Source organism: Cavia porcellus, unplaced genomic scaffold (genome assembly GCF_034190915.1).
Source record: "Cavia porcellus strain 051 isolate PalLab524CR breed Dunkin Hartley unplaced genomic scaffold, mCavPor4.1 scaffold_23, whole genome shotgun sequence".
NCBI lineage: Eukaryota > Metazoa > Chordata > Mammalia > Rodentia > Caviidae > Cavia > Cavia porcellus.
In genome coordinates, this window is record NW_026947506.1 from 47,604,362 (window position 1) to 47,632,276 (window position 27,915).

Sequence of the window (27,915 nt, forward strand, 5' to 3'; positions counted from 1 at the left end):
TCAAGTGAAGCTTTAGGTTTTGGCAGCAACTACGGCAGCCCATGAGGGTACCAAGGAAGAATTCTCAAGGAGAATGGGCCTCTTTTTTAACTTTTTTTTCCCTTTGAGACAAAGGGAATGTTTTGATTTAATTTTTAACTCCATAAAAGCCCCTTTTTCTGTAGTTAGGGACTGTGAGTTTTGACTAATTCATTCCTGTCTCTGACTTCCTATATATGAGTTGTGTACCCTTGAACAATGACATAATAGAAAAAGGGTGAGTGCTCCTCAGAGAAAGACCATTCAGATGCCCACCTGGCCAAGCCTCTTGTGGGAAGATAGGCATGACATAGGCAGGGAAGGCACAAAATCTCCATTATACCACATGTTGTTTGCCACAAAACCACAGGTGAAAGTTCAATCGGCCACTGCCACCAGTGCTTCCCAGTCTTGGTGCACAGATAGAGCAGCCTTTTGCTTATGCTGCCTGTTCCACTTACATGTTTGTTTGACAGACACTCAGAGATTAAACACCCAACTCCTTTCTTTTGAAGGTGGTCCTGGCTAAAGAGGGGTAAAAGCTCTTTCTGTTTGAGCTGGGTAGGACTGACAAACAGTCTAACTAGTGTTCCTCCCGGGGTCATATCTGAATCAGGCAGTCAGGCAGACAGATAAACAAGGTGTTTCTCTCCCCCACCTTTTGGAGTTCAATATGAGTTACTTGAGCAGGAAGCCAGGAATCTTCCTCCAGACCTCTGACAGGACTTGAGAAATCTTGATGGTTCATCTTCCAGGTCCCTGTTCCATCCATGAGAGCCACAACAGGTGATCAAAGAGATCAACACAGTTAGGTTTCCTTGCCAGTGCACCAAATGTGATGGCAAACAGAAATACCAAAAAGACATCCAGGATTTGGAGGCAGATTTATTTTACCTTAAAGGCATTGACAGGAAATTAATTGTCCTTCAAAATGTCAGGCCCTGAAGGCCCAGGCAGGGAGGCTTTTTATAGGGTTCTCAAGGGGAAGTACAAAGGCAGAGTACTTGACTGTCTTTGTCTGATTCTTATGTGTCCTAGTGATCAATATGCATCACAGTGTCCAGTTATTGCTAAGAAACAGGAACAGCAGGCACTGCAACAGGAACAATTACCTGGGCAACTAACAAACTGAAGTATCCTTACTGGAGGAAGAATCTTTTGATACAAGCCAGTTGAAACAAAATCTGAATGTATTATGAGTTTTATAGTAGCTACATTAAAAGAAAGAAGAAAAAATGAAGTTAATTTCAATCCAGTGCTTACCTAAAATGTTACCATTATAACATGTGATGAATGTAAGATTGTTATGGAAATATTGTAAATGTTTGTTTCTAATCTTGAAATTTTATTTTCCTTTTTTTTTTTTTTTTTTTTTTACTCTATCACAAGTGCTCGGTAACTGTGTGTAATTATTCTCCTGCTGGAAAGTGCAGATTCTCAGATCTATACCTTGGTCACCATATTCTTACAAAATTTTCATTCTGAACTTTTAGTCAGCCTCTTCCTTCCTGGCTCCTTCAGCATGAGATTTGATAGGCCAACGGGTAATCCATATCTAATTACAGTAACTCAGGAGCAAAACCTCAGCCAGACACACATATTCCAAAGCTCAATCTCTAGAAAAGGGGCTACTCTTTTTTTTTAGTGTATGAATCACATAGAGTCATATAAGTAAATCCAGGATATCTGGTCACATACTCAGCATGGAATGGAGAAGAAACTTTAGTATAATTTAGGATAAATTTAATTTAGAACATTAAAAAGATTCACTTTTTTTTTCCTTTACATACTGGCCATGTGATAAAGAGCAGATTTACACTGAGGTTGCATCTGCAAGGAATGAAAACACAGATACGTATCCCTGAAGCCCTGACTGGGGGCACATAATGGAAATCAATAGATGATAGTTTTACTTTTGTGATAAAAATGTGAAAAAAGTATATCACTTTCAATTTTATCACTTTCAAATGTCAAGATTTTGTATTAGTAAATTTTATTATCACTTGACAAAGGGCAGGTTTCAGGAGTTGTCATTACTGTGTTTTCTTCCTCAAAGCATTTGGTGCCCTTGATTTCCCAGGAGAGCATGTAGAGCAGGGAGAGACTCTTCATTAACTTTTGTCTCTATTTGTAGAGGGGAAAACTGCTTTCAGAACCTTAAATGGAAAAAAAAAAAAAAAACTAATTCCCTACATAGGAATTTCACAAACTATTTTCCTTACAATTTTTACAGAATGTGGTCTTTCTTGGGAAAATACTGAGAGTTACAGATACAAAGCACAGTAAGGATAACCTAAGTAAATGTACAATTCTGAACTCCATAGGACACTATTTGTTGGTTTATGAAATCCTTGCAATTGTTGCGGGCATCATAGTTCTGTAGTGAAAACGCCTCAGTGTGAATTTGAATTGTTTCCTCCCTGTAGTTTATCTCTGCCTAAGTGATCTTGCTTTTGAGTGATGTTACTTTCTTCTTAATCCAGAAAGTTCCATGGCAGTGTGCCAGGCCTCTGAGATCCCTGAAAATATTTTAAAATTTCTTAATCATTTTACATCCTCTTTTCCTTTGTCTCCTTGTAGAAATATCAATTTTATTGTGACAAAATACGAACCCACCAAATTTACCATCTTAGTCACACTAAAACATGCCATTCAGTGGCATTAATTATGTTTACAAAGTCACGAAGTTTGAACCATCTTTACACCGAAGTTTTCAACATTTCGAAGAGACACTCTGTAATCACTACAGAAATGCAAGTGAAACCCACAATGCACATCCACTTCTTGCCCATCAAGATGATTACGTCAAACAAAACAAAATAAAGCAAAACAAAAGCTGGAAAATAACAGGTATCACTGAGGCCATAGAGAAATGGAATCAGGTGTCTAAGAATATGCAATGATTTTGCCCAGTGTGAAAAGCAGGTTGGCAGTTGTTCTTAGTGTAAAGCACAGAATTAGTGTAGGAGCCAACAGTTGCACTTCCAGGTGTGTGCACAGCAATGGAGCAGGACCATTCCATGTCACGCCTGCCCTGGGCTGCTGCAGTACACCTCAGTGCCCCGTAGGGCCAGGAGCTTCTTAGAACTCCTTCTTCCTGTCACAGTTTTCCATGCTGTCTTTTGCTCTGTAGCCAACAACTTCCCAAGTCAACCAGGGTTGAGTGTCTTCTTGGAGGAGAAGCTTTCAATTCTAAATCTTAGCAAGCTTTGGGACAACCACAAGTAGTCCCTCATCCTCTTTGGTCACTTTAGGTCCATTGTGGTTGTTACTGTTGATCAGTTTATTTATTCTACAGTCACATCAGTGTTTTACCCAGGATGCATCTCCCTATCAATAATAAAGTCTGCAGCGGAAATGAGTTTAATATTCAGCTGCACATGATTCTCGCTTGGATCATAAGTCACTGGCCATGTCCCAGAGACTGATTCCTCTGTTGGTGTAGGTTATCAAGACAGAACCATTCCAATAACTTGTGGTGCAATAACTAACTATCCACTTAATGAGGGAACCCCTATCTTAGTAACGTGTTATGAAAATCTGTAAAGGTACCTGTGTAACAAGGAACCAACATACAGGCAGATCCAGTGCTGTTTTCTTGGCAACATGAAGCCCAGAGAGACAACAACTCTTTAACTCCTCCAACCGTGTGTATGGTATTTCTTCTCTTCATAAACAAACAACTCCCACAATTCAGACTGTATTTACCATACATTGCTCAAAGCAGGGATTGAGAAAGTGCTAGGTGACGGTCTTTGTAGGGTGCTGTCACCTTTTGGCATGGTCATATTAAGAAAGGCAAATCTTTGCTGGGATTGATCCTGGTGTCTGCCACATCTCTTTGTGATTAGCGCTCCTTTTCCATGTGATTCCCAGAGAAGAGAAACAAGACCACACCACACAAATCATTCCCTTAGACAAGTTTTCCAATCACTTTCATGTGGAATGCTAACACCACTGTGAACTCTACATTGATTTGTATACCTTTGTATGCCTCTGCTTCACAATCCTAAATTCCTTTGCCACCTAAGCATGTCAGCTGTCTTCCCCTTGCTGTGGACATTGCCCTGCTGTGAACTCACACTTAGATCAATCCCGATGCGTTCTCTACTCTGAGGATACAATACAGCAGTTAGCAGTTAACGCAGAAGCAAGGGTGCAGGGGCTCTGGGGTAGCACTGAGCAGTGGCTGTGAAAGCTGAGTGACATCACTACTTCAATTCAGCACTTACTGACTATTCACCTGTCAGCACTACTGACAATGCGCTGTATACTGAGTGTTAGCCAGGGACTGGAGAGAGGCTGGGAATGACACAGTCCAAGCCCTTCATTCCCATGGTCAGCTGCATGGGACACATGGAAACACACTGTAGAACCAAGGTGACCAGGCCTTGCCTGAGAGTTTGGGGGATGAAATACAAGACTGTTCTCCTTTCTGCTTTTGCATATATGGTGCACATGGAGTTTAGACTGAAAACATGTTTGAAGGCATACCCTGATTAAAGCTGACCTTGGCTAAAACAGTTTGGTTAAAATAGCAATATAAATGCTTAACGCAGTGTTATTTGAACATTATATGAGAAACTGCCTTGCCATTTATTCATGTGTTTGGAATAATAGAACAGAAATCTGGTATAAAGCTAAAGGCACCTAAGGAATTTTGAGAGTTTATCATTGTCTTTGTGTGTACCTTACTGTTTCATCATTTTATAGAATTAATAAGTCAACCAACAACTGGCCTGATTGGATGAAAAATTACCTTATATATCACAAACAAGAACATGTAATTGATAAGAATTATTACTTAGCCTTTGCTTTTGATACTTAATATGTAAAACTTTAATAAATTTGTTTTTGTGCAATTTACTTTGAAACACATGCCATTTGAGAAGAAAGATCTATTGCAAATTGCTTATTTGCCTATTTATATGAACATCTTTTACCTAATCTAAAGAAAAACATTTCCCTTCTATTTATCTTCAAGCATTTATACTCACTACTTGACTTGTAGAACTTAGGAGTGAGCTTGGATTTTGTGATAACCAGTTTCTCAGCCAAGACCTTCCGCTGAGTTCACCATGTGACCGTCTTGCCCAGGATGGCTGGCTGAATGCATGAGGGTGACTCCAGAAAAGTGAACAGGAGAAAGTGGAACTAGAGAGAGAGACAGAAATCAGCCTGGGCTGCGCAGCCTTCATAGGTGCAGGGAGGGAAAATCTCAGGCCAAGTCACGAAATACAACTCCAGAAAAAGGAAGGCATCCTTCTCAGATGTGGGGAGAAGGAAAAGATTGAGGTTTCTGTTGTGTTTGAGGGGAACATTCCACAGGACCTCCTGGGAGGACAGCAGCCAGCCTGGGGTAGCGGGGGAGTCCAGGGCCAGGAGTCTGTGACAACGATGGTTCCAGACTCTGGCAGAGTCCGTTGTTGAGGCCAGAGCAGTGGGAAAGCCTGGCCTGAAGAGAGGCTGAGGTAGTGTCCACGGCCCAGTGCAGCTGTGTCTCCTGTCCCTCACACTCTCACCCTGATCTGCGTCCAGGAAAGGGCTCCACCCGCAGGCAACGCTTTCCAGTGGGAGGATTAATACTTTTCCACCAAACCTAGTATGCTCCTTCATGAATCCCAAGTGAAGCAGCCTAAAGTCCCTGGGAACCTTCCAGGTGTACATGGGGGCCCCAGGGGTGTGTTCAGAACCTCTGATTCCCTTCTGTGCCTACAGGGCAAGAACATCACATTCTGTGTTTGAAAAGGTGCACTTTATCTGGAATCCACAGACATTCATCACCATAAGCAGGAGCTTGAAAAATTATCCTTCTCAAAAGACACAGGACTCTCTCCATCCATTGCCAGGTGGAGATTAGAGTGAAGCCTTGCAGGCTTGTTGGGAAATCCAGATCTCCACAGCCCTGAGGTCAGACAGCAAACATTCCTGCGCACTAATTACATGTGATATATGATCCCTAATGTTGAATTAAAACTAAAATATGCTTTGAGAAAAAAAAATAAAAATTTCTCTCATGATTAATGAGTACTTTAGATTCTGGTAAATTTTTTTCTTGTATAACTAAATTCCATACCCTTGGCATATTTTGCATTCCATTTACCTGGTTAAAAATTGTGTATATCTTTGTTTCTGTTGTGAGACACAGAAAAGGTTGCAGTTTGGTGCTCACCCTCCTAGTATTGACCAAAGACTAGTTTTCCCCTTTTAGAAATTAAAAGCTATATTCTAGTAAAGTATCCTGAGAAACATTGCAGCTAAGCTTGAATTACTGAAGATTGGCCTTTTCTTCTGTCTCAGACAGGTGTATGGTTTATCTGAATGCTAAGTGGGTAGACAATAAATTGAAAAATCAGTAAAACTTGAGAGTAAAAAGACATTGAGCATTCCTCAAGATCAAGGTCATCATTTTGCAGGGAGAGATCGGGGCACAGAACACGGCATGCTGTATCCCAGAAGGATCTCTTGGTTATCGTGGAGCAGGCTGCCAGTCCTGGACAGCTCTTCCTCTGCCTGGTGTCTAAGGACTCCATGCAAATTCACAGCCATCGCCACATATATTTAATCAGACAGAAATAGAAAAAAGGGGGTGGGGAGAGAGTAGAGAAAGAGAGAGTTTGTGTTTTCTTGTAGAATTTGATTTTTTAAAAATTATCGAACCACTGGTTGTGGAAGAAAAACTGAGAAACTCAAGAAGGGAAAGCTACATTAAATGTGCATCATATTTCATTGGAGCAACCCACTATTCCAGGGCAACAGAAAAGTTTAGGCGGCGACTGAGCACTGGGGGAACGCTGCCTCCCACATACGTGAGTCTTCCGTTCAGCTTCCTTAACAAACCGTTAGTATATAACGTATTTTAAATGCATTGTGTATCTCCAAACAGATTGGATCTTGCATCACCCTTATCTGTACTGCACACCATCCTCTGGCAGATTGCTCTGTCCCTGAAGACCTTGTTCTTGCAGCTAAATGGAATTGCAAACCCTGGAAGCCCCATCGCTGTGATCAATTGCACTTTGTAATCTACTCGAGTCCTGTTCTCCCCATTACTCTTGCTGTGGCTTTACAAATGCTGCTGTCTGCAGCCCTCTGGTGTTGGTCATTCTGCAGCTTCTTGGATATTATACACAAACTTGTCACTTATCTGGAAGGAAGAGAAGAGATCCAGTGCTATGGCCTCCCCTCCAGTCTCAGAAACACCTGAGAACTTGTTCTTTGCTCTGAACCCTCTGCTAGCAGTAACTTACAGAACCATTGTCTACATCCAAGATAAGTGGGACTCTAGCCAGGGACTGGCAGTTTGCTGTGGAGGGTATTTCAATCAGGAAGAGTAACAAAAATAAAAATGAAGCCAAGCTCTCGAGTGGGTCTTCCCGTGTGCACCCACGGAGCAGTGTGACCAAGGAGCACAAGCCAAGGCTCCCAGCAGTCTTAGTTCTTCATCCTGCTCCAAGCCCAGGGGTCCACAGGTGCTTCTACGTTATTACTTACAGGCCGCACACTGTCCCAGCACAGAATCCCGCGGATACCAGAAACAGAGGGAGAGCCACAAGACTTTTGCTGTGCAATTGCTGAGCATTCTGTGTGACTTCCTGCCTTAGACACTTGTACAAAGATTGCTCAGTTCACAGCTGTGCAAAGCCCAGGTCTGAGGCTGGAAGCTAAAGCCACTGGCATGGGCTGAGCAGTGAGCATCACTACGTGTGCGAGGGTCACACGGAAAGTGTAAGTGGTCCTTGGCATACGTCCCATCAATAACCACTGCTTTCTTTCAGGGTTTTGAGAACACATTTGAGTGCTTCTCACTTCCACAGTTATTTCATTTTCAATACTTATTTGTTTATTTTACTCTTCCATCCAAGCACACCCTGATCTTCCTTTACACCAGGGTCTCTGCCGCTGAAGTCTTCATTCACAGTCTGGGCCTGCAGGTGAACTGACTCTTGCTTAAAAGCGGGCTCACCAGGCACAGCCCCTCTTCTAATCAGAAAGCACCCTCATGTTTTTGCCACCAAAATCTTTCGCCAGAGCATCACCCTAAGTTTATCTTTACAGCCATCCTTGCAAAATCTTTCAAAGCCCTTACTCTACATAAAAGTAGCCATTTTCATTTTTCTCTTCTTCTACCAGACACTGAGATAGGGAGAAGCACCCTTATGTAAATCTAATTAGACATTTGAGAAAAATTTTTTGGGTACAGAGTTTAAACCAAACAACTATTAGTCATTCAAAATTCCTCCTCCAAATTGCTTCCCATAATTTTTCCTCTCTTGACTGCACAAGTAGAAAATGTTGAAAATATTGAAAGTTGAAAATAAATTGAAATTTACATAAATGGAATCATAGACAACATAGTACATTGCATATGATCTATTTGCTCAATATTATGCATTATGATGAAAATCTATGGTAAAAATTTAAATTAAAAATGTTACAATAAAAGACTCACTGCTATGAATCTTCCTCAGAAATCCTCTTTTTCACTTTGGACACATGTATCTGATCATTTTTGTCCCATTTTGGGTCAGCTCTGGAAGCCCTCACCCCTGAACATCATTGCAATGTGTGATATAAAGAAACGATGAACCCTGCTGCTGAGGGTCCTCCAGCAGGGAGGAAGGATCGTCAGACTATGACAGAATCCTCACCCACCTTACTCACCGCGTCTCCCACACTGTGGTTTCTGGTGCTGTGTCTTGTGTCTGCACGCCCCTCCAAAGCCTCATGTGGTCGTAGGTGGGGTTTTCAGAGGTGGCTGCATCTAGGATGTGTGAAGTGGGGATGCGTGCGCGATGCTAGAATCAAGGGTTGTAATTAATACATCAGTCCGATGACTGGTTGGCACAGTTCTGAGTGCAGGTAACGGGAAGGACCCCTGAGTGTCAGCGCTGCCCACCCCAAGAGTGCACGTGGCGGAAAGCAGGGCGAGCAGGCCGCTGCGGCTTCTGCACAGCTTTGCCGCGTGCTGCCTGTCACGGTCTCCTCTGCCTGCTCTGCTGTGGACTGTGTCTCCCCTGTTACGCCCTCTGCCGTTCTGCCTTGGAGTCAGCAGCCATGAGCTGAAACCTCCGCAAGCTGTGAGCTGCGATAAACCTTTTCTAGCTTCACTTTGGATATCAAATATCTTGTCTCAGCCTTGAGAAAAGTAACAAAGACATGGCATTTCCCCAAAGTTAGTAGGAGCAGGGACGGTAAATGACTTTAATCAAATAACGACATAAAGGCAGCTGGGGCAGTGCATAAAAGGAGATTTCAGAACTTCAGAAAGTGACAGAAACAAGGTGACACATAAGTATAAAATGGGGGAGCAGAGAAACAATTTGTCTTTTGTTGTAACAATCGTAAAAAGTTAAATGTTCATGACTTTTACTGCACTTTGAATATTCATGAGTTTCTTTCATTTTGTTGCTAATATAGATTCTAGTCCATTTTGACTTGAATAACATTTAATTTTTATTACACAATAGGCCATATAGGAGGTGCATAGACTACCCAGAATAGACTACCCAGTGGTGCACATCTGAATCCCAGGAACGCAGGAAGCTGAGGCAAAAGAATGGCAAGGTCAGCTTGGGCAAATTAGTGAGATTCTGCATCAAAATAGAAAATGTATTAAAAACGAGCTGGGAGTTGTGCTCAGAATATTCCGGGGTTCTATCACCAGTACTGTAAGAAACAAAAACACAAACAAAGAAAAAGAAAATTCAATCTAATAATTTGAATTTTGTGAATTTGGGTTACTTCTAGGTTTCACGTATCATGAAAGGTGATATTGTGTTTTTCACTATGTATTTTAGTAAATTCTGTGTACATAGTTCTGTTGGCTTTTTCCAAGAGAGAATAAAAGGCCACTGTTGTGAATATACCCTGAGTTAGTAGATATGACCATTGTCTTTTTAATGCTTACGTCATTTAAAGTTGTTTCTGGAGATGTCACATTTCTATTTAATCAGTGATGAGGTCATGATAGGTTTTATAATATCTACCTAGCAAAATGTGCATGATAAAAAGGCACTGCTGTTTTATGAATATTCAATTTTACTGTAAATCAACAAAACTTCTTCTTGAGTGCATTTCTTTTTGTAAACACAGTTTTAGTTGATTGAAATACAAAAGCGCATTTACTAAAAGAGGAAAATACTTTAAGAATTAACAAAGAGTGAAAGCTGTTAATTTCCATTCAAAACAATCTTTAAGTTTTTCAAAGAATTCATTAGGAAAACAGATTGAAGTCAATATACATATTGGGAGACAACATAATGGATGAGATGTCAAATTGGACTAACAAGAATCTGCAGTCTTATCTGCTATCAAGCTGCACTAATCCTGTCTAGGAAACAAGGAAACACAAAACCCAAAGAGGAAGGAGAGATCAGGTCTGCATAGCAATAAGTATCTTTATTAGTCAGCTTCAGATTAACCCTGCCTCAGATTCCAATAATGAGATGCCTAGGAAAAACTGACTTCCAAATACTCTTTGTATCTTTACCAGACTGTCATCAACATGCTTGGGAGAAGATACAGCCTATCTCCTCTGCTCTGTCTTTCCCAGTTGTAGAGATGCAAGAATTACTCCCAAGCTGCTAACTCTTTTCTTCTCATAATATTAGGTAGGTATTGAAGAATATTATAATAGCCTCAAAACAAATAATGTTTACAAACATAGTAATACAAGATAGGAAATTGGAAATTAAATTATTCACAACTGCTTCACCAAATTAATTGATTCCATGACTCTGGAGAAGATGCCATGGTCTCATTCGTCACCCAGTGCAGTTTGTGAAAAGAAGCCTGATTTTGCCAAGATTTTGTTTGAAAACCAAATTGTTCATGAAGGGAAGCATTTGTAAACTGAAGCATTAATATATATATTGTTTATAGAATAGTTAGATTGTGTTGATTACTTTGTATTGTTGCTGAGACAAAATACTCAATGCCCAAAATTAAGGGAAGACAGGTATATTTAGCTCATAGTTCACAGAGATTTTAGTCCATATTCAACTAATGCCAGAGCAGGGTGATGTGGCAGAGGGTCTACAGTTTATGATGGTGGAAGACAGCAAAAGTAACAGGAGGAAAGTGGGAAGAGAAAGTCTCTTTTCTTTTCTTACACTGTAAGCAGGCTTCTTGACCTAGGGTGGGTGTAGCATTCCCTGCTCCAATCCCAGTACTAGACAATGAACCAATCACTAACTGTGGATTCAGCCATCTCCAAAGAGCCCACCCCTCCAACTGCATAAAGTGTTAGAGGGACATCCAGACAAAAACCATGACAGATATACACAAAAGTAACACAAAACAAACTTTAAGAAGTGTGCATAAATACTAGCATTGGATTCTACTTTAGCAACATGGTTTTAGAAAAAAAGTGTTTTATTTTCCAGCAATATCAGATTTCAGTGTTGACTTTGCTATGTAGATACTTTCACACAGAACTTTGTATCCATCCATGGAGGCCATTATAAATTATTCTTTATTGAAATATGGTGAGAAATATAAGAAGAAAAGAAGAACCTGTTAGGGAAAAGAATCAAGTGTTTTTGCTTAAACTTCTCAACAATGAACTTTTTTCAGTACTTCAGATTACAATTTTCTATAATTTTATGTTAACAGAAACTAATCAAGATGCTTTACAGACTTTCTCATTTCTCATTGTTAAAGAGAATGGATATTTGAAATATAAATTATGAATCTTAGAGAAAAATTTCCTTTTGAGTAACATTCAACAGAAAACAGTGAGGAACTGCATGGTGATGCTCACAAGACAAGGTGTGACCATCTTTTAAGTGACCATTAAAAAAAACACAAGGACTCAGCGGTGAATTTATTGGTATTTTTACTCCAAAATATGGCAATTGGTTAAGTATTCAGACAATGAAGGGACAAATAATCCATCAATTTTTATGACTTAATTTAATAAGCATTGACTATATTTCTTCTGGTGTTAGGTACTATTGTAAACCTGTGGATAAAGATGAATAAACAAAAAAACAAAATCATAAAGCTGGAACTCAGCCACATGTTATTTCATTCCAGGAGAGAAACTCCATGCTACACATAATTATGTGAATTAACTTTATTTTATGATGACATTGGTGCCATAGTTACAAGGAATAAGAGTAGGCTTCTAGGGAAATCAAACACGAGAACAACTTTATGAATCTGAATAATGTGATTGCAGTAGGGCTCTCAAAATTGGTATCAGCATCAGTGTATGGAAGGTATGTTTTCCAGGAAGGAGAAAGACATAATAGAAAATCATATAACCTCACATATACCATATACATACCAATAATTTAAAAATGAAAAAGTTAAGACAGAACAATAAAAGAAGCAAAGAAGGAAAGATGATGGAAAATGGCTGGCTGGATGGAAGGATGGATGGAAGGAAAGAAAGAAGGAAAGAAAGAAAGCCTGATTACTGAGAATCCAATACCTGAAAAAAACTACTTTTAAAAACAAAGATATATTTAGGAATTCTAAGATAAAAATTAAGAAAAGTTTCAAATAGAAGATCATTCATGCAAGAAAAATGAAGGCATATCCTTCAGATTGAATAAAAGCATCCCAAAAATACTTCAAATCCACATAAACAAAAAATAGCACAATTACATCAACTAGTTGCATAAATCTGAGAGACTGTTTCCATGCATTTTTGTGTTTACATTTTCTCCTGTGTACTTTGAAAGATAACTTCATGAAGCAATCATGGAGCACTAACTCACTTGGGCAGTACATGTACAAAACTGTAGATTCCGGTACAATTTCCTCTCTGGGGCAGATGGGAAATTCCTCACCACAGTCCCCTGGCCAGGCCATGGTGCATTAAATCCCCATCCCCTTAGGGAGAAGTAAAGTGTACAAAGGGTGTAAACCCCACAGAGGGAAGGCATGAAGCCCAATGGGAAAGAGGCTTGGGAATGTTCATAGGGAGGCAAATAACGGACTGTAAGTGAATCACAAAGATAATATCATGATTTTAGATAGATTAAAAGAAAACACATGATAAACATATGAGAGAGAGTGAGAGTTAAAAAACCGAGGATTTAAAAGAAACATAAAGACATCAAATCTCATACTGGGAAAGAAGGAAGAGTCCAAACCAATTAGCACACCAGCTTAAGGCTGGGGATGGGAAGGGTTGATGTAAATCAACCAAGACAAAAAATTATAGAAATATACAGAAGAAAGGAAATACAACAGCACCAAAGAATAAATGAAACAAAGGTTAAACAGAAAAATGTTTGCAAAATGACCTACTTTTAGCTAGAATGACCTTAAAAAGTAGAAAGCCTCACAAAAAGAGAAAATAAATCAACCAAGTGAAAAGACAACCCACCAAGCAACGAAAAATTATGGCCTGCTGTGCCTAGATATGCACCTCCAAAATTCAAAGATCTCATCCAAAACCTGGCATCTGAGATGAATGCAACTTCTCAGATGAAGAAATGCAATTGGCAAATCAATGCATGAAAAAAATGTTCAAAATCATTGTCATTCAAGAAGTACAAATTTAAAAACTGAGATTCCACTTCACCCTGGAAAGAATGTCTATCATCAGGAAAACAACCAATTACAAATGCTGGGGTGGCTAGGGAGAAAAAGACCCTGTCTCCACTGTTGGCAGGAGTGAAATCACTGTGGAAATCATGGTGGAGATTCCTCAAAGAACTAGGATTGGAGGTCCCATTCAACCCAGCCATCCTCCTTCTGAGTATCTTTCCAGAAGAATTAAAAATATCATAATAGTGACACATGTGCACCTATGTTTATAGCTGCATAATTTGCAATAGCTGAATCTTGGAAACAACCTAAATGCCCATCAATCGAGGAATGTTTAAAAAAAAGATTTTTTTTTTGTATAATGCAATACTACTCATCCATGAAAAGATAAATGATACTTTTATAGGTAAATGGATGCAACCAGAGACCATACTCATAAGTGACATAAATAAGACCTGTGTGTGGAAACATCGTATTGTCTCACTAGTATGAGAATCTGAAAGAGTAAACAAGATCCAAAATGTGTGATATTGTGAATAAAGAAGAAATTGCTCAAAAGAAAAGAAAAGAAAAACTGATGGGAGAAAGGGGAAAGGAAATACGGGAAAAGGATATATATTATATATATGAATGCAAGACAATTAAAATGTTTATATGTTTCGTTTCTCTTGGTTCACTGAGGGAAAAATTTTGTGCCAGTAATTTTCTAGACAACGTTTCATTTCTATACCTGTACTCAGAGCAACTACTATGCATATAACAATACACAACGTGTTGATTATTATTCTTCTACTAGCCTGTTTTGAAAATGTTTTACTGTTGCTTCCTAATTTTTTTCTGTTTAAAATTTAAAAATTAAAAAGAGAAAATAAAAGGAAGATTAAAGAGGAAAGAAAAGCATAAAGGAGGGGCTGGTGGTTATGTACAGGAAGGTTAGCTAGCATTTATAGGTGCTGGGCTTAACCTCAAATATTGAGGGGAAAAAAGGAAGAATGACACCAAGACCAGAAAGGAAGAAGCCAGCGTAACATCCATGTGTGTAGATGACTTAAGTATGCAAGTAAAAAATCCTGAAGTATCCGCAAAAATGTTAAAATTAAAGTTCTTCAGTAAAGTTTCATAACTCAGGACCAATATGAAAGACCTGAATTGCTTTTCTTTATCATAAAAACCTGGATACCTGAAGATTAATTGAAAACTACACAAATTTGAGTGATACGCTTAATAAAATAATTACAATACTTGTATTTTAAACACAGACAACATAATTTTGAAAAAAATAGAAGACCCAAACAAATTGAAAGATCTGAGACATGGGCTAGAAAGCCATGATGAGATGGTGGAACCCCGCAAATAACCAGTGTTGGCAAAATTCTACCAATTGCTGTGTGTGCTTCTTCCGTGGGGAAGTTAATTCTCAAATTTATACAAAATGCAAAGAAAAGAGAAGAGATAAAATATCCTCAAAAGGAAGAACCCCTCTGACGGACTCCCATCTTCTGTTTCGGAACTTATTTGAGTTTGCTGTACCCCCGTTTTGGAATGTGGAATGAAAGTCTGTTGAAGAGAAAGGTTCTATAGACCTACAGTGCTGAACAGCAGAGAGCTGAGACTCCCCAAGTAAATCCTGCAGTTATGGTCAATTGGTTCTGAACAAAGATTCCAAGAAAATTCATTGAAAAGGGAACCTTATGTTTTTCCAAAAATAAATAAATAAATAAATAAATAAATAAATAATAAAAAGATACTGAAAACTCTGGATATCCACATGCAAAATACTTATGTGTGATGCCTACATCTCATGACATTAAAAAAAAATATGATGTATACTGAAATGTAGAAAGGATGTTATGAAATTCCCAAAATAAGATGTCAGCTTATGTTTTTGTGACCTTGGATGAAGTGATGATTTCTGGAATATATATCCAAAGCAAAAGTGAGAAGAGAAAAAAATGCATCTTTTTTCAAAATTAAATTATTTATGTTTCATCAGACGCCAGGTAGAAAGTGAAAGATAACTCATGATTTATGAGTAAATATTGAAAACTCATAGGTACTATTTAACAAACAATTTGTGTCTGAAATGAAAGATTCATGTTTCAATAATTAAATGACAACAGCACAGTTAAAAAAAATGGAGAAAGAATCTGAACAGATGCTTCTCCAGAGAAGATATAGAAACGAACAATAACCTCATGAAAATACTCAAAGTCATTGCCTATTAGAGAAAACCAAACCACAGTATCAATCCACAGCTCCTAAGAGGGTTATAGCTGATTCTCTGCTCCAAAAGTCAGGCAGTGATGAGAAATGTTGAAAGATGTGGAGAAGTTAAAACCTTTGTACCTTCCTAGTGAGAATGTGAGATTTGCATCTACTTGTTAAAATATTTTGGCAATTCTACGAAAAATTTAGAACAGAATGACTCTGCATACTTGTGTTCCCACAACTGAACAGCAAGTTAAAAACATACTCCCACACAAATACATGGACAGGCATGAACATTTCAGGATCATTACTGCTACCCAAAAGTGGGAATACCCTAAATGACGGTCAATAAAATGATAATCAAAACATGGTATACCTGTAGGATGGATTATTTTTCCAACAATGAAACAAAATGAAGGCCCAAGAAATGTTACAAGGTGAAGGGATCTCACAAAGGTTACAGTCAGCGGAAGAAGCCATTCACCAAATCCCAGGCAGCCTTGCTTCCACAGGCGTGAATGTGCAGAAGAGGCAAGTTCACAGAGAGGTAAGTGGTCCCTGTGGGAGGCAGCCAGGAAAGGTGACCAAAGGACAGTGGGCAAAGGATTCTGGGCTTCTTCCTGGGTTGCAAACTCTTCCAGTATTGGATATTAGTGAGGACTCCAAAAATTCCTAAACATACCCCAAAAACATTTTGTACATATTTTACAAGTTTTGTTTCCTCTTTTGGTCCTTCTGAGTATTGAGTCAGGGTCTTCATATTAAGCTGTATCACCAGCCACTGTTTATGTTTTTATTCCAAGACCAGGCCTTCCATGTCACCCAGCCTGGGTTTGAACTCCCAGTACCTCTGCCTTAGCCTCCCGGAGGGTCAGCGTAACAGGCATGGCCACCATGTCCAGGTTGTTGTACACCTTGAAAGGGCACATTTAAGATAGCTATGCAGCTGGTCTCTCAGTTGTTTAAAAAGTGGGACAATGGAACCGAACTGACAGTGTATTACCGAGTTCTATTACACAGATCTGTGTCAAAATTCTAAGCCTTAGGTTTCCTAAGCAGCAAGAAGAGTATCAGTAATCAAAGTACAAGCAACATCAAATTTATTTTTCAAAGTACTCAACAAGCATCTTTCAGAAATAAATACAGTTCAGGTTTTTTTAAAATTCATTTCAATACATTCTTTCATTTTCATCAACCAGATCTTTAAATCTGGAAGGATTTCAAGAACAAATAAAGCCTTACTTCCCGAGGTTTCAGGAAGGGTGGACAGGAAGCTTAATAACTTAGTGGTCCCCTGACCAGCAGAGTAATACCCACCTGCCAAACTGACCAAAAATCTCTCTGTCTTCCAAAAACTTGAGGTGAAAATAAAAGTCAATTTAGTATCCTAGGGGCATAGAAAAGCTGACAGTATTGATAAGTTATTGCTCCCACTGGAGAGATCCCTTTTTCATCCACATTGCTGTCCAGGAAGTTTTGATTTGTGATTCACTGAAAAAGCTTTTTAATTCTAATGAGCTGATTTCAATCTACCATTTCCAGTGCAACCCATGGTGAGAATAAAGACACTAAGACGTATTTATAATTATTGGTGGCCAAGGGGTCCCGAGACTGGACATGATTAAGGCTCATCAGAACAAAGGCCTTGACCCAGGGCCTAACCAGATGTTATTTATTAGTCAAAAAAGGAGTTGCTTGCGGATGCGTGACTGTGAGAATGGTGGGAGACAGGAGTCCTGTGCGCAGGGCTAGGAAGGAGACCTGAGATCACTCTGCAGCCTGCAGAGAGAAAGAAATGCAGAAAGAGCAATCTCATAGCACAGCTGAGGAAGCAGTTAATGTTAGGGGTCAGAGCTTCAGCTCTGATGGGAAACCCATTTACGCCCTAGGAAGTCACAGCTGCTTATCCCAAAGCCCAAACCCAGTGGACATCCCTGGTGGTGGCTCTGCCTCCTGCTGGGCTCACTCGTGCTTAGGGAGACACTGGGACAGAGAAACGGTGACTGTCCACTGTCCTTGAGTTTCAAAGATCACACAGCAGCACCTCCACCAGCCCTGTTTACACGGCTTAGAGCCCATTGAAGGGAAGAGGAAATGGCCCAGCCTGCTCTGTACACATCAGTACCTAGAGATGGGGCCAGGCTTAGCCAGAGTGGGGGTAACTGCTCTTTGTTCAATGGAAGAAGTCCAGGTGGTCCTCCATACTTACTGCGAGAGACAACAGGAAAATTTTGGCTTTCCTACAGTGTAGTAATGCCAATATAATACTAACAACTTTGGGCAAAATTTGTTTTATTTTCCTATACCAGAATTTCATTTTTGATTATATTCCTTTTTGTTGTTTTGTTTCTCCTTCTAATACAGAAAGGATAAGTATACATATAGAGACTCATGCATGCGTAGAACTTCTAAACAGTTGATGAGAATCGGTAATATAATGCACAATGAAATGAACAGATACTTTGAAGTAAAAGAGACACTAAGGTACCCAGTGCTGATCCCGTAGTGTCTTGCTGTGAAATCCAGCAATATTATTATTCTTTGTTCAGAGTGATTTTAGTCAGTTTTGTTTTGTTTAATTTCAACATACGTGAAGGTATGGACAATTATTTTGAAGAGAATGAGAGACATTATGGCAGCCATTGTTGACTTCCCTATTTTCTGGTCTTGAAGACCTAAAATGCCTTCATCATCCTGTTCTGATCAGTTTTATACTACTTTGTTTTGTGTGAATTCATTGTGTGTGAAGATATAGACAGCTATTTGGAAGTAAACAAGAGACAATGTGATAGACAGTGAAGATCTCCGGTTGTCCTGCTTTGAAATCTGTGTCTCTTACATTGTTTCCTTATGATCTGTTTACCCTCTTTTCTGTTTAATGTTACTCTCTTTAAAATAAAATTAAAAAATAGTTGTCAACTTCAAAAGATACAGCTCTTCATAGTCTACCACTCAATATTTGGCCAAAAGATGTGTCTGGTGCCTTGCATACATAATATGAGCTTTTCCTGCTTATCTTTCATTTGCACATCACAGATAGGCATTTTCTAAGCTGTGAACTATTTCATGAGTGTGCAGTGTGATACATACCTTCATGAAAAGGATATTGAGGGGAGAGTGGTAAGTTTCCTTGCAGTTACGCGTCTTTTACTGTGTGCAGAAGTTTGATGAGGATGATTTTTTAGAATCAATCTTTAGGGAAAATCATCATGATCACAGTAGGGACATATAAATTATATTTACTGATTTTAGTTCATTAACGCTTGCGTATTTACACACTTTCATTGGCAGAGTATTTTACATGAGAAAATGAAATGATATGCTGTGGTTAGCATATAGCTTCGTGGTAAATCTATTTTCCACAGGATACTCACGTGTATTCATGGCGTTTACACTGCAATGGAACTATGATGCTGGTATGGGATTAACTTGTCTAACTAGCGTAACAAACAAAAGGGTTACCACTTATCTAAGATTGTGCCTTGACTGTTGTTCCTGTTGCCAGTGGTTGACTGGGGTCCAAACTTTATGGTACTTCATGGTAACAGAAAGGTGGGTTCAGTGAGTGAGCCAGAGAGGGGAGAAAAAGAGAAGAAGAGAGAGGTGGGGGAGAACAGAGACCACACACATGTAGCATTTATGATGATATTGTTGCAATTCTTGTATTTTATTGTTGATTATTGTTAATCACTTACTGCATGTGGTTTATCAGTTAAACTTTATCAGGGGTATCTCTAGGAGAAACTGTAAGGTTCAGGACTCTCTCTAGTTTGGGGCAAGTCTTGGGGACATTAGGCTGCACCCCGAAGCTGTGCGGCCACCGTGCCCATTTCACTGTTTTTCTCACAGGCTGAAGCTCGCTCTGCCACAGCTGTACGCTTGTTTCTCACAGAGGCTCGTACGTACAAACACACCCGCGCCAAGATTCCATTGCTCCTCAGATGTTGTGCTCCTCCCAGAGTCCATTTCATATTTGGCAGCTGCTGTGAGTACACTGAATCTCAGTCGCTCCCTCTTGAACCTCATCTGATATTTCTCACCATCTGGCCAAGTAATTGTATTAATTAATACATGGTTCTGACTGCCAGAATTCATCAAGTTCCCTGCTTCTGAGATGGAAATGCTCATTATGCTATGAAATTCCCTTAGAGAAATATATCTGAGAAGCTATCGCAGTACACCCTTTTCAGCAGTGACTACAGAATCTACTTTGGTTTGCATATTTTTAACATGATGAATGATATAAGGACTAAAATTTATTTATGATGGTTTATTGAATTTCTTGGGTGATTAACTCAGTCAGTCCTAAGTTCTGTGATTCAGAGTGGCATTAAAGTGCTGATATGCATCTGCAAGCTGACTGTCTCTCTGCAACATATAATTATCACTGAAAAGAAGCCCCGCATGAGGAGTCACAGCTTCCGCTTCCACTGTGTAAGGTTATTCACCATTCTCCAGCTGCCCTTGATAATCCAGTAGAAAGAAGGAAGCGTACTGGTACTGGCAACGGAGAATTTGATCCTATCGATAAGCTTTCTTTTTCATGCCCTTTCCATGTGTGGAACACCTAGTTTCTATTTAGTATTGCTTTTAGGGCACATCAAGACCAAAATTCTTTAATATGACTGTCTAGAGGTGAAACAGGGCGCAAGTGAATTTAAATTTGTAAATACAAAAAAAAAAAAAAAAAAAAAAAAAAACTATTTTGGAGTTTGGATGACTTTCTTTTGTTTGTTCATTTTTTAGAAATTTTGTTTTGCTTTTGGTACCAGGGATCAAACTCGCAAACCCCCTGTTTACCAAGCAACCACTTGAGTCACTGAGCTAAATTCCCAGCTCCAAGTTTGGATGTTATCATTATATTAAATAAAACTATATTTTAGCCATTGCATGATACTTTGTTAGAATTACAATACACTCATGTTGACATTAAGTATGCTTCAGCAGCAGTCAGCAGAGACAAGGGGGATGTGAGGATGGGGAGGCGGTGAGGATGGGGAGAGTAGTGATTGATCTGAAAGGGAATCATCTCTGGTGCTCTATGGCAGAGCTTGGGAGGTAGAATTAACAGTGATGAAATGTGTATCTCAGAATAGAAGAGGAGTTCAAATGCACTCACAATAAAAGAGCGATCAGACAGGAAGATGGAAGTCCCGCTGATCCCCGTGATCTGCCTGCTCTCTGATGGACACATGAATGAAATAGCCTGCTGTACCGCACAAATGTGGGTAAACACCAGGTATTTACCAAGGACACAGCCAGTTTTGCAAAGGTAGATTTGAGTTACAGAAATTAATATTTTAAATTTAATTTACGTTCACACATCTGTGAACCAGTAGATCCTCGAAGAGTGCGTAGATTTTTAAATTTAATATTTTTTTTGTTATTGTTTTCGTTCTTACTCCTACTCTCTTCTTTTCTTGTCATTTCTTTCCTTCCCCCCCTTGCCTTCCCTGACCCCCTTCTGGTTTGAATATTTCCTTCCTACTTGTTCATAGGTTTGTGTATTGTTTACACCTTGTGACTATTTGATATTTCTCCTCTGACAATTTGCACATGTGCATTTATTTGAGGCTTTGTTTTCAGTTTTTTCGTGTATATATGAAGCATAGGATTCCTGCACTGTAGGGAAATTTTCTATCTCATTCCCTGAAGAACAGCTGCCTTTTTCCATTGAAAACAAACCTTTTTACCTTGCAACCAGCAAGAATGAGATACAAAGATCCCAATCCTCCATGTTTCACCAACACTGTAAGACTTCAGAGTATTACTGGTTTTCAGTGTCGCCATCCCAGTAAAAATGAAATGGCATCTCTCTTGTTTTGATTGTATTTCCATAATAAGTGGCGATACTAACCACCTTTGTTGGCTATTTGTGTATTTTCTGTAGAGATACAGTTTAGTATTTTTAAAGGCAGCTGAAGATGGCCGAAACCAATTTTGTGTTAATCTGGCTTATTTTGTATGATAAGCACAATTCCAAATGTCTATACTGTGACACCAAAATGTTTTAATGAATTAAAACTGTTATAGTAACCTGGGACAAGAATATTGTGTTGGTTAAGCTGAATTGTGTGTAGAAATAGGGAAAAATAGAGCAATTAATCAGCCAACATTTTATAGCACATAGTTTGGGTCCGGATTATTATTGCAAGGTGTATCACACAAAGATGAGCATGACACAAACATAATGAAAGATTCTAGAAAAAGTACACAAAGTCATTTTTTATAATGAAAAAACCCAATAAATTCAATGCCTCAAATAAGCTTCTGACAGTCTTAAGGGAAATTAGTCCCTGTGTAAGTTTAGGTTATAGAGGAAAGTGAAGGTATATATATATATATATATATATATATATATATCCTGTAATGGACACACCCTGTAATGATTGACATCACAGTTTGACTTTTGACTTTCTACTTGTTATTCCTGATTACATTAAAATTAAGATTCCTACATTAATTTAAGAGAAAATGGCTGTGGGTCAGAAGTGTATGTAACAGGAAATAGAAAAGAAACGTTGACAACTATGAATTCTTAGCATGTGAAATTGACTAGAGGCAAATAGCTACTTCTTTGAAAAGCTCACTGTGTTTTATTTTAGCAGCTCAGACTTTAGCAACTCAGACTTTCAAAGAATGGAATGGTGAGCCTTGAACAAGAAGTTTTGGGTTTACCGATGACCCTGGGGTCTGAAATCCACGTGTGGATGCCCTTTCCAGATGCAGCCAAGGTAACAATGGAAACAGGGACAAATCCAAAGTGGAGCCACAGAAAATGAAGCCAAAATTAATGGAGAAATAAGAAGTTTCCAAGACAAGGAAGAACTGTGGGAGTTCTTGGCCACCAATCCAACCCTACAAAAAATACTAAAGAACATTCTAGAGAGAGAGAAAAAAATGCCAGGATTCCAGCAACAGTGACAGAGAGGCCTCAATGAACAAGGAGGACAGTGGAATGAAGGAGACAAATGGGCAAGTAATAGCAGAAAAATAGAATAGCAGAGATGAGGCAGAGAAGGTGGGCTATAATCTCTAATATAGATAGCCTTGATATATCAACAAAAAGAAACACAGGCAGAGTAGATTAGCAGGCAGGATCCATTGAGATGTTCTGAATAGGAAATATACTCAACCTGAAAGAGGGTTAATAAACTAAAAGTCAAAAATGAGAAAACGATGCTTTATGTAACAGGGAACCAGGGAGAAATAGGGACAACTCGTCCAGCAGCCGCAGATAGGTTGGAAAGTTATGACACTTGTGCAGTGTAGAACTACACAGCTAGAAAGAAGGAAAACCTTGTGGCTTTAGTAAGTTAAGGAGTACAGCTCAAGATTCAGCTCAGGGGTAAAAAGGTTCAGCACCACTCAGATAACGAGATGCCCCCCTAATCTAAAAATTAAAGGAGGTGGGGGGACCCAAAATATACAAAGCATCCTGAGAAAGGGAAAGTTGAGGAATTGCCTAATAAAGGAAGGCAGAGGACATTGTTGATAGTGTATCAGGATTTAAAAGCCACAGTAGTTTTATCGCTCTGATTAGTTTGATTTTATTTTGTTCCAGTCTGTTTATTCATACTAGATTTGAGGGCACAGATAGCTATCACAAAAATAGCAGGCTATACCATGGTAACTATCCTTAATTTCCTATTAACTTAAACTGAACCCCTGTATTACTTACATTGTCTTTCCATGACTGATCTTATTTGAAGCTGGTTTGTCAGACTACTGTTTTGCCTTGACTGATTTTATTTGAACTTGGTATGCTTGATAGTATCAAGTCTAAGAGTAGAGGCAATTACCCTGAAGATGACAAGATGTAATAAGAGACCCATTCCAGTTTATTAACTGCTTTTGAAGTCCTACAATGTCTCCAAAGTTGTGTTTTTATTAAAACAGCTATGCAATGCTATGTTCAATTATATCATGCCTGATGATGTGGACAATTCTATTGAAAATAACAAGAGAAAGCATAGTAACTACTGTAGATCGCCTAATATTGTGGTTTTATATGTCTTTTTCATTTCATGTTTTTCTAGGAGTTTGTTTTGTTGTCTTGTTTTTATCTGTTTTTCCCTGTAATACAGAAAGGCTAGATATACATGTAGAGACTCATACATGGGGAGAATTTCTAAACAGTTTATGGAAACAGATTATATAATGCACGATGTAATGAACAGATACTCTGAAGAAGAGACACTAAGATACCCAGTGCTAATTCTGTAGCATTTATGATATAAAATCTAGCAATACTATTATTCACTGTTCAGAGTGATATTAGTCTTGTCTCATGTTCAATTTAAGCATATGTAAAAATAAGGACAGCTACTTCGAAGAGAATGAGGGACATTATGGCAGTCATCATTGACTTCCCCAATGTCAGGTCTTGAAGACCTAAAATGCCTTCATCATCCCGTTATGATTAGATTAGTTCTATAATGTTCAGTATGTATTCAGTGTGTGTGAAGATGGGCACAACTATTTGGAAGAAAACTAGAGACAAGAACATAGACAGTGAAGATCTCCATGCACTTGCTTTGAAATCTGTGTTTCTTAAAATTGTTTCCTTATGATCTGTTTTGTTATGTTTAATCTTATCCTCTTTAAAAGAAAAAAAAAAAAGAAAAGAAAATGAAGGCAAAGGAAATGTCCCTAAAGTAAGAAATCTGGCATAGTTTATACCCTCTTCACTTAAAAGGTAAATGGACCTTGAATGACTTTTTCTAGGGAAATTTCAGAATTCCTAGTCTTTTGCTTTTCTAATCTTGCTTATTGTGGGCTGGGATGAGGTAAGAGATTTCAGAAAACTCTTAGTTTCTTTAAAGAATTGAAACCATTATCTTCACATCCCTCAAAGTCTTGTTGTGTGCACAGATTACATTAACCTTTCAAAGCGACCCTTTCTCTGGGTAGGGTTTCTCTCTAATGATTTGAGTGTCAACAACTTCTTTGATAGGCTTCTCTTCAAAAGGTGGAGCTTAATTCTCTTCCTTTTGAGACCTGGCTAGACTTTGTGATTTACTTCTGGCAAACAGTTTTTGGGGAGTGATGGATGCTGTTCCTAAACTTGGTCACAGCAGGGATTGTGTCTCCTTGTTTCCCACTTCCTCAGTGAGGGCACTTGCACAGCCCTGGAGAAGTCCGGCTGGAAGGGCTGGGAGTCTTCTGTGTGTGCCTCACAGGGTGAAGGTCTTCGGGGATCATCCTGAAGGCAGCCCTGGAAAAGCATCCTGAAACTGTCCCCACTACAGACCCAGAATCAGACTTCCCCAAACTCCTCCCGGACTTCTGGAGCTGGGGCACTAAGATGACAACTGTCTATTACTTTACACTGCTAGATTTGGGAATAATTTGTTACCAGAAAGTTAGCACAGATTTCATGTACTCTGTTTAGGAAGAAATGAACAAAAATATTTACCTACATGATAAAGGTTTTATCAATCACTGACACACTGACACACCACTCACTCTGCCCAGAACTGAAATGCATTACATACATGCACAGAGAACATACGTTCTCTGCAGTGAATGTGACCATCATGAACTGCAAAATGTCAGCTTTCCTCAGAAGGAACTAACTGATTCCAAAGAGAAGCATAAAGGCATGAGTATGAGCTTCTCAACTAACCTTCTGCTATGGTCATTCCAGATGCCACACGTTCCAGGAGAAGGAAGTGGGCAAGATCACTGTGCGACTCCTCAGCCAAGCTCTGGACCTGGCTTGGACTCGGAATGAGGAATATCCGCTAGTTCCCCTTGGGCAATGTGCGGATTAAGCCCAGGAGAGCTCTTCCTTCTTGTCACAAGAGCCCATGGGCTCTACCCTGCAGCACAGCTGCCTCACTCAGGAGAGAGTGGAGGCTTTGCCAAACGGATCTGGGAACAGGAAATCAGTCCCAGGCGGGCAGCATCGCCACTGCTACACACCTGGCGTCCTGTCACCGAGTTGTCCTTCTCTCTGGGAGTCAGCTTGAAGGTCAGTCGTCAAAGCAAAGGACACTACTTGAGTTACATTAAAGGAGGAAGAGCCCCCTTGGTGGGACACCTCTCCTCACTGGCCTGGGCTCACTCATGACTCAAGGTCTCCTGGAAATAGCCAGAAATATGGGATTTATGATCAGATTGACCCAACCAAAAAGCAAAGGTTTACAGGCACATTTACTCTCAGACTGTTTTCTACAATTCACCCCAAGCTTTGGCTCCATTCTGGCCTGGCAGCAAATCACAGCAGCGGAGGAAAGCCTGGCCTGTGGGGCCCACGCACTGGAGTGTAGCTCAGTGCTCCTCCTGCAGGAAGCCCACCTGAAGGTGGAGCCTACAGGGATCACCTCCAGGATGAGAGTTTTTCGTATGCCACAGTGATGCTGCTGTCCTTATGGATCACATGAAAGAAAAAAAACTTTGTTTTTGAGCTCTTGAAGAGTAGGAGTTGCTTCCCACAGTTCACATTAAAAGGAGCACTTTTTCGGAGGGTGGTGATTGGGTGTTAAGACTCTTATTCTAAGCACCCATGGGACGCCTCCTAGTAGCTCTGGGGAGGTGGACAGCGGTCCTGCATGTGAGGGACGGGTGTGGGGAAGAAGCCCAGGCAGGCGGCCAGGTCTGCAGTGACAGCCAGGCTGTCTCCCAGGGAGAAAGCGTGAAGCACACAGCTCGTCCCCTCTCCTTCCTAGCCTGCATCACTCACGGCTCCTTCACACAAGGTGTTTCACTTCCGTTTATGGGCAGCCATGGGGCACTTGACTTTCTGCACATGGCCTATTCTACTTAAATGAACGTTCACCGTCTCCAGCCATTTTGGTGGTTTTGCATATGAACCAAGTTATTCTGTGCCCAGTAAACACACATTAAAATAGCACAGCTCACCCTAAAATGGGCATCTGTACTGGATGGTAATTAAAAGTTTAAAAACTTAAAAGTAAATCAAGATGTTGCACGTATATTTTCCTTGTGTAGTTCAGACCTACCTGGAATTTTATGCGTACAGTTATTCTGGGATACTGATATTTCTAGATGTATTCTTCAAACTGATGCATAATTTTAACCGATGTTAGTCATCAAGTAAGTTGTCACCATTGATTCGAATGTGTTTTCATGAGAAGAAAAGAACAACGAAGGGAGGGAGGAGGAAAAAAAACAATAGAAGAAAGGAGGAAGAAAGAAAGAAAGGGAAAGACAGAAGGAGGAAGAAAAAAAAAAAAACGAATCCACAATTCCACCTATTTAATTCCTTTAATGTAGTTTGTTGATGGTAATAAAAAGAAACAAAAACTCATCTATCAAACACAAAACTTCTTAACAAAATAGAGAATGACAGTGGCTACTGTGGTGTGTCACAGTGCCCCCCTTTTGTGGAGGATGCTTGTGGGGACCCCGGGCCCCTTCTGCACCCCGGTTTCCACCATGTAGGAGGAATGGTGGCGGGCAGAGGGACGCGGGGACTCGGCTCCACTGTCTGGGCTGACTGTTGACCGCTACCACTGACCACTGACCACTGACCACGGGCCGCGGCCTCTGCACTGGCTGCCGCTCTGAAGCGAGGCATCAGTGCACCTGCGAGCGGCTCCCCAGGACTGGAGCCCACATTCCCCCTCGAACCCATGTCCACTCGCTCTGGGAAGAAGGAACCGAGGAGCAGGAGCCAGGCGCTCTCTGACCGCTCCTCACAGCTGCTGGAAAACCGCGGGGCTTCACTCTACCCAAGGCCTCAGCAGAGCCAGCGCACCCCCGGGGAGCAAGAGCACCCCCTGACGCCTGCGGTGCGCAGAGCGTAGAAGGAGAGGCTGTGTCCTGCGCCCGGAGCAAAGCCCAGACAGCTGGACCAACTTCCCCGGGTCCCTAGTCCACGAGGGCCCTCACGCTGAGGAAGCGGAAATGAAAACGAAGCACATGCTATAGGAAACAGCTTGAGTAGGGAAACAGATGATAGGAAAGCTGGGGGCTTCTGCACTTGCAGGGGCTCAGGGTCTACGGAAGAGGCCGCTTTGAGGGGCTGGGGGTTGGTCCTTACAGCGCCTGTGCCAACACTCTGGGGAGTCCTGGTGGCCGAGGAGGGCTCCGGTCCCAGGAACGGATCCCGTGTGGGTGTGTGCTCATGTGTGTGCGCACACATGTATGTGTGTGTACGCGTGTGCGTGTATGCGTGTGTGTGTGTGTGCGCGCGCGCACGTGTGGAGGCATGGG

The 27,915-nt window shown here is 40.2% G+C and overlaps 2 long non-coding RNA genes across 2 annotated transcripts in view; both read left to right on the plus strand.

Annotated features, from left to right (window-relative positions):
* The window catches only part of LOC134472379 (uncharacterized), a 48,601-nt gene extending 26,701 nt beyond the window's left edge, over window positions 1–21,900 (plus strand). Inside the window, exons 2-3 of the long non-coding RNA XR_010042184.1 lie at window positions 19,582–19,717; window positions 20,824–21,900. This is a non-coding gene — a long non-coding RNA (uncharacterized LOC134472379). The remainder of the gene's footprint in view (window positions 1–19,581; window positions 19,718–20,823) is intronic.
* Window positions 21,901–22,340: 440 nt separating this feature from the next.
* On the plus strand, window positions 22,341–26,655 carry LOC134472380 (uncharacterized). Its single transcript, XR_010042185.1, has 2 exons — window positions 22,341–22,466; window positions 25,382–26,655. It is a non-coding gene; the product is annotated as an uncharacterized LOC134472380 (long non-coding RNA).
* The last annotated feature ends 1,260 nt before the right edge of the window (window positions 26,656–27,915 follow it).